We start from the raw sequence: 8,401 nt of genomic DNA on the forward strand, positions 1-8,401 counted from the left end.
TTGTTGAAGGTTGGACAAGTTTCGTTTGTTCAAACTTGTTAATCCCAGACTTGCTTCGATGTGTTGTCTCTTTGCCTATGAGATTTTATTTCTTTTTTGATAGTCTATGACTATGTTAAGGGTCAGCACCCTAGTTAATGTTGCTTTTTAAATAAAAAACAAACTATAATAGGTACATAAAAAAAGAAAACTAACTTATTTCCCTTAATATAAGTAGGCAAAAATAGATTCATGTACATAGTCTTAACTTCTTCATAAAGTGATGTGGGAAATTGTATTGAAGTATAAATAAAATAACTCATTAGAAATTGGCATTTATGTTTAAAATGAGTTATCATAACTTAATCTATTGATTTGTATGTTAGAATGTTGTTTATTTTAATAGAAAGACAATACAAATTTGAAATCAAATGCCTAACCATTAATTAGTTCAATAACAATATATGTTTGATTTATACATAAAACATTACAGAATGCTTTACACTCAAAATAAAGAGAATTAATACCTCAATAGTAGTATGTCTTTAATATTCATAAGAGAGGTTTCATATTCAAATCCTAATCAATCCCTCAAAAAATTCAATAAAATGTTCAAATACAAAATTTATCTTAAAATAAAATTTTAGAAAATGAATCTTTAATAATAAACACGTTGTAACTCAATGATATTTTACATAGATACATACAATTTAATTTTTTTTAATTTTTTTTAATTTTATTTAATTTATTCAAAATACAATTAATATTTCAACAATAGTCCTCTAAAAAAAGGCTAAAACCTCAATAAGCTCACTCTTTAAGTTCATAACATATGAGATCATGAAAGGAACATTTTTGTATAAATAACTAGGTTAACAATATAGACAACATTAGAACAACATTCTATTCTAAAAAGGTAGAAATTGTAAAAAGGTTGAGGATTAAAGACATGTAGAATAGGAATTGTCTTCCACCATAATGCTGATGGAACGAGTTGGATTGTGTGTAGAACAATTGGTTCTAATTTCTCCTTTGGTGCCTGTCACTACACTCGACTGACCCATTTTTTCCATGGCCAAACCAAATTTTTGAAAGAAGAGATCTTGGTCAAGGGCAAAATCTATAACGATTTGTTGGGTGTGAGAGTTTGTGTAAAGATCTTGATTTGATGCAAAGAGGCCCTCTTGATTCCCAAGATTCACATAATACATATTGTCGAATAAGTTGGGTGAGTGAATGTCTAATACAGTAGTGTTGGTGACATTCGTGGTTGGGCAATTGGCTTGCAAATTTGTATCAAAGACCCTGAAAAGAGTGCTATCTTGGGCGGGTATAATTGTTTCTCAAATGATGCACAATGCCCTATTCCTATGGTGTGCGCACTTGTACTCACTAAACATTAAAAACAAAATCTAATTAATATATAGTTACTTTGTACAAAATGAAATATAATTTAAAATGGATGCAAAATAACACATATTAAATTAAAAACATATTTTATATACTAACTAATGCAATGTATAATAGTTTCTAAAGGTTTTTTAATTATTATTAATTATTTTTCAATGTATTTTTAATATGGTTTTTATGGTCTATCAAGATTTATTTGTAGAAATTTTTAAATCTGTTTGTAACAATATGTTTTTCTATGAAACATATGCAAAATGTAACTTGACTATTAGGTGATTATGAGAAATGACAACTACAATTATATTGTTGTGCACTAAAATCGTAGTCAAATCATGACTGCTAGAGTTAAAAAATAATCACATCACTTCTTTATATAGTGTTTATGACAACCAAAAATTATTTGTAGAAATTGTTATATTGTTACACACTGCAATCATATTGTTGTGCACTATTATCTTGAGTTGAATCATGATTACCAGAGTAAAAAAATAATCAAATCACATTTTGAATTCCAATTTTAAAAAGAAAAACAATCACAAATATTTTATACAATATTCACATTTTGAATTCCAATTTTAAAAAGAAAAACAACCACAATATTTGTGTTAAATTTTCATAAATGAACTTTTGATGGGCCCTGTGTTCTACCCCAGCTAATCATCACTTAAAGACAATTAAAAATAAATGTCATATACATGGTTCAAACATATTGGCCAGATCTATCAGATTTCTACAGACCATGATGGTGGTTATAATTAGTTTCTGGATTCAACTATGTAAAAACTTTTGCATCAACTTTTCGGGCCACACTCCATGAACCATCATCAGAATGAAAGAGAAAAATTCAAGAAAAATGATAAGGGTTCACAAAGTGTGACCTAAAACGTTGATGCAAAAGTTTTTACATAGTTGAATCAAAAAACTAATTATAATCAGAAATAATATTAGCTTTTTATTTGTAAACAAAAAAAATAAATATAGAGCTAACATGAAAGAGCCACAAGGTCTATGACATCAAGGCCTTTGGTTGCAAGAGCATCAATAAAAGCCCGAGGCATTGGAGGTTGGATTTGGAAGGTTCACAAGTGTCACAGTTTGACTGACAAAATTCAAGCTGTCCCTCCGCCCTAGAGGCACTTTGTATTTTGGCCCTCCACTCTATTATAAAAAAATCAATGACAAAATTACAAAACAAATCAAAACAAAAAAACTACAAAGAGAAAATAATCGAGACAAAACCCACAAAAAAATGTAGAGGAACCCACAGAAAATGCATCTCTCTCTTTACCAAATCATTATGAAAAGAAAAAAGTAGATCCAAATATGCTTAAATTACTTCATATAATGATAAATTTACCTCTGCGACTGAATCACGAGCTGCCAGAGCAGTGATGTCTGCACAGGAAATGACGACATCACAGGCCTTGTCCACAAGCTCTTTAATATCATTTATTATTTCAAAATCTTTTTTCCGTAATGTTAAATTTGGAGTGGCATCTTGCTCACTCGGCCCGTTGGCTGATCCATCCAACATAACTGAAGCATCATAGCCTTGTGCAATAGATTTCACCATTTAACACCAACCCAACAAACAAATACAGCGAAACAAATAAATTAGATAAAACCCAACCTGAATAAAACAGTCATGAAAGTGAAGACGAAGCAACGCGACGGCCTGAGTAATATCCTTGTTTAATTGAAACTTGATCTGTTCTTCGACAATGGATTCCAGATTGGGACAGGTGTTGTCATAAAAGCTCCATGAAAGCTCATTTTCCAGAGGAATCTCTGCATTTGAATACAGGACATTCTCTGCTCCAGCGATGCAAGAGAAAGGAACTTTCTGTAAACCATGCAAACTAGAACTTTCCTTACATAACTTGGGAAAGGAACTTTCTGTAAACCATGCAAACTGGAATTTTCATTATATGATGCAAGAGAAAGGAAACTTGTCTCACATAATTCAGACTATCTCACACATAAAAATGCTCTTGGTGTTAATCTCACAACTCTAGGAAATATTCTATTTACAAAATAGAAGACGTTCTCTTACTGAACATTCAACACGAGCTGCACTTAAGCAACTTCGACAACCACACCTTTTGAACTATAGAAACTTAACACTATCTGCTATCAGGAATCCCTATGTTTAAGATGATGTATCTTTTTTTTTTTCAATGATTGATAATAAAAAGGGTTAAAAATTTATTCAAAATGAGAAAGAGAAATACATAAATAAAACAATCCACCCAACTAAGAGAAGACTACAATGGACTTTTCTCGATCAACAAGTTGAACCAACTTTGGAGAAAGTTGTCCGTTGTCCTCAATAGACCAGCCCTCCATAAAGTCTGAAGTCCATTTAGCAAGACAATCAACCATTCCATTCCATTCCCTAGTAATATGATTGAAAGTGACAGACTCAAAAGAATTACAAAACAAAAGAATCTGTCAAATAATCAACTATAACTGTCAATTAACGCCATCGAAGTTCTACTTATTTAGCAAAGCCACCACAACCTAGGAGTCAGATTCCACAACAATCCATTGCCAACAAAGAGAAGAACAATGCACCACCATAAACAAAATAGCAAGAGCCTCCATATAGTTATTTGTGTGACAACCCTTGTAGATAGAAAACAAAAACTGGACTTGCCCTGAGCTATCACGCCCCACGCTACCAATACCAACATACCTAGGATTACCCCTTGAAAACCCATCAGTATTAATTTCAAAACACAAAGAGGAGGAGGGCTCCAATGACCCACTCTAGAAATCCTGTGCAAACGATGATGACATCTATTCCTCATAAGTTGTCGAGACAACATCACTCTCGAATTAGAAAGAGAGAAATTAAAGCGGTTACAAATATCAATCTCCCTAGGAGCCACTCCCCCAACAAGGTCACACTTTTCCGAAACAGTCCCTCGAAGAAGAATGCAAAATTTTCCACCACACATGTTGAATAGTTAACTTGGCATCTTAGAAAATCTGACAATTCCTTTTCAACCAGATGTGCAATGGTTAAGTTGATAGTAAAATATGAAATGCTTAACGAGTCTTTAGTGCTATACATATGACGTGTGAAGCAAATGAAATGGCTTTCAACACCATCCAAGCATGCACTTTGATTTGACTGAATTCTTCATTGTCAACACTATATTTACTCCCTCATCTGCCCACAGTCTAAAGTTTTTTAGCAATTTTTGTATGTATGAATTAAAATAGTTGTAGTCAACTACTTCTACGGTCTTTCCATTAAGACATAAGTGTGTAGAAGCATGTAAAAAAGATGTATATATCATTGGCAAATTAATGAATATAGGTGGTTTTTGGGGCTTTTCATGTGTGTGTTTTCTATATGCTCAATTTCCTATATGCTATGTTTTGCTCTGTTTGTTCACTCTATTCCAGATTGTTCTAACCGTTGTATAAATATGCAATAATGTTTTTTTATAGATGGAAATATGCTTATCACTTTATTCATCCATTGCCATGAATCTTCTTGTATGCTTTACCATTAACATTCCATAAATAAAGGTGGTTTCAGGGAGAACAAAGATCAAACCATATTATCCTTGGTCAAAACAGGGACACAAGTAGGGGGTTTCAACACAATTAAGTAAAAGGAAATTATTCAAATTCATTTTTCTCTATATTTTCTAGCGATTAGAAGAGGCATGTTCCTGCAACTTATTACTTCTAACATTGATTACTTAGCACAAATTATAAATGCCTAAAATTTGAGTTTTTTAAATGTTTCTCTTTCTTTGTCGTAGTAAATAGCATCAAAATAATAATTTTGAAAGTGTCTTAATGATATAATAGCTGAGCATCTAGCCTTAGAAATAAGCATTTCTTTCTACCATCTGGTCTATACCAAGGAGAACATGCTTGGCATTTTCTTCATAATCGATCAAGGAATATACAAAACATATTAAATCATGTAAATTGTTGTCTAAAACAAGATTTACTTCAATTGCATGCCAAGAAAGTTGGATTAGATATTCTGCAGAAATAGCGTTATTATTTGCCAGTACAAATTATCCAAATCAAGATTGCCATAAGACTTTTAAGCAACTACTCATTTTCCTCGAAAAATATAATACACTACGCCACCAAATGTGAGCATAATTCTCTTCTGCGAATAATTTCTGAGAATGTTAGAGAAAGCACAGTGTAAGAAATGTGGAAAGTGGTGAGAGGTTTCTCACAATAAAATAGTCTATGGGCTAAATACATTTATTTAGTATAACTAGCAATTGCACTTTGGTGTGTAATGGGCACGTTTAAGAGGTTTGAAAAGTCAATGAAGAAAAATTCAAATGGTCTATTTTTGTATACATTTAGGCAGTACATGAGGTCAATTGATAGGAAATTTAGCAAATGTTGTTTTTCCAACAAAAAGGTCTCAATGAAGAAATTGTAGCTTCAAATCAACTATGCATCCACTTAGATGGACTCAAACATGACTCAAAATGAAACCTCTGAAAAAAGAAAATAATCAAGATCCATTGCCAGCATGCTCATATTATGTTTGCAATAGGGGGAGAGGGGGAAAAAGAGAGAGGGAGAGATAGAGTTGGAAAGAGAAAGAGAGAGAGATGGGTAAGGAGATGGAGATAGAGATCAATATGGAGAAGGAGATGGAGCACAAGATGGATATAGAGTGGAGAGGGAGAGGTACACACACACACACACACATAGAGAGAGAGATATATATATATATATAAAGGGGCAAGAATAGTGAGGCAGATATTAGATAAAGAGAAAGATAAAAAGAGATATATAAAGTTAGAGAGAAAGATGCAAGAGTAGTGAGAGTGTTGAACACTATCGGAAGCTAAGAGGGAGCTGGGGAAGGGGGGAGGCGGGTGAATTAGCATTCACTAAATATTACCACATTAAAGTAATTCCAACTCTATTATTTGTCCATATCAACAAGATGAAAGTAAATAGTAGTAACAACAAAACATCCACACAAGAACACCAAATTTTTATGTAAAAAACCCAAATTGGGAAAAAGCACGGTGAGAATCAAACTTACAATATATAATAACAATTTTAAAATAAACAAGGCTTCCTGCCAAAAGAGCTTACTGCTCTAGACTTGCAGATTGAGGCACACAATCTTAGGCAAGATACAAAAAGAGCTCACTTAGCTGAAGATCACTTCTACAAGGAAAGAGACAAAACTGATCTCATAAAACAATAGGAATAGTAGATAAAACTATATACAAAAAACATCTATTTGAATGTAGATAACAATTCACTGTATATACTTTGAAAAAAACAATCTTGAGAAATTTATCTAACATGGAAAGTTTGAAACTGCAACTCTCACTTGGTTCTCCCACCTGCACCTCTGCATGCTCCTCTGTTGTTGCTCTCCCTGCCGGATTGGATCGTGCTACGATTGATGCTAGTCCAACTTGGGCTTTGCTGGCCGTTGGTGGCTCTTGCCCCGACTCTACTCAAGTTTCGAGGGTTCCCTCTTCATCTTCACGTAGAGGGGATGGATCAGGGTTTATCCTTGTCTCTTGTGTCACCTCTGCCAATGTGAATGAAGCATCTGGAAAGGAAATAGAGAACAATGTGAATATTTTTACGGAGCATAGTATTATCTGTAGATTCAAGGGTTTCTGGCCCAACCTCCCAGAGTTGCTTAAATGGATCCCCTAGCACTGGGATCCTCTTATTTCGGGTACTGTTCACATTTTCCCTATGGCTAAAGTTTTCTTTGCTGCTAAATTTGAGAACGCTAAGGACAATAGAAAAATCTTGTGCGAAAGTTTTTTCTATGAGAAAGATAAAATGTCTCTTTTGGCCAAACCTTGGCACACTTATTTTAACCCTCTTTCTGAGAAGTTCAACAAAATTTTGATTTGAGTTAGGCTTCCTTACCTTCCTCTCCATTTGTGATTTCATTCTCTCTTTGAGGAGATTGGTGATGCTATTGGGAGCTTCATTATGGTGGATAATGACTCCTCTAAGCTTTACCATACTACTTTTGCTCACATTATGGTTGAGCTAGACATTTCCAAGGGACTACCACCTGAGATTGCCATTAATTCCTCTTTTGGCTACTGGGTCCAATCTTTGGATTACGAAGGTATTCCTTTTAGGTGTCGTAGATGCTTTAAAGCCGACCATGCAGCTAGGAATTGTAGGCTTGAGAAGAAAAATCTGGTTGCCTCATGGTGGTCAGGGGCTTCTTTCTGGCATTATACAGTTAATAAATCTTCAGAGGCTTCTAAAGAGTCATTGGGCGTTGGGGTTTCTACTTTGGCTGACTCGGATTCTTTATTAGCAATGAATTATTTGGACGCCACATTGGATGCTCCTATGATTAAAGATGTTGTTATACAGGTTGCTGCTATCTCTTCTGCTGAAAATGGTTTGTTGTCTCCTACCCCATCGATTGCTTCACAGTGTGTTGGCATAAATTTTGCCCCATCTGTTGGTTGTGATCCTGCACCTGCAACGGTTATTGTTCCCTCTATTGACACTCTTTTTTCCAATCCAGAAAGATCGGTGTTGGGCCCTTCGGATTGGACAGTTGCAGTAGCTAAAGTTGAAGATGGGTGGATTACTGTAAAGGGGAAACATTCAAAGATGTCCAAGTCATCTTTTGATATGACTCTTCGTTCCCACAAGGCCAATTGGAAATCTTGAGGGTGCTTGTAGTTGGTTGTTTGGGCTAGTTTTACTGTCCCTTTCTTTGTCTAGGTTGCATGCTTTCTTTAGGGGTAGTCCCTATTTTTTGGTTGTTCTATCTAGCTGGGCTTTCAATGCTTTATGGGTATGTGCACAAAGATGGTGGTCATAAAAGTGGACACCACCCAAAAAAAACATGGAAAAACAAGCAGTGCATACGCGGTTTTAAAATTTAAAATTCCCGTGTACGCACTTAGGTTTGTTCTTCCTGAGCCTAGAGAAGATAGCGCATACGCGCTGCTCAAAGGAAAATGAGCGCGTACGTGATAATAATCCAAATATAACCGCGTACGCG

At 34.5% G+C, this 8,401-nt stretch overlaps 1 pseudogene; it reads right to left on the minus strand.

The window, feature by feature from the left end:
• Positions 1–920: 920 nt before the first annotated feature.
• LOC131075038 (peroxidase 12-like) lies at positions 921–3,771 on the minus strand (annotated as a pseudogene).
• Positions 3,772–8,401: the final 4,630 nt, after the last annotated feature.

This window comes from Cryptomeria japonica, chromosome 5, assembly GCF_030272615.1.
Source record: "Cryptomeria japonica chromosome 5, Sugi_1.0, whole genome shotgun sequence".
In the NCBI taxonomy this organism is placed as follows: domain Eukaryota; kingdom Viridiplantae; phylum Streptophyta; class Pinopsida; order Cupressales; family Cupressaceae; genus Cryptomeria; species Cryptomeria japonica.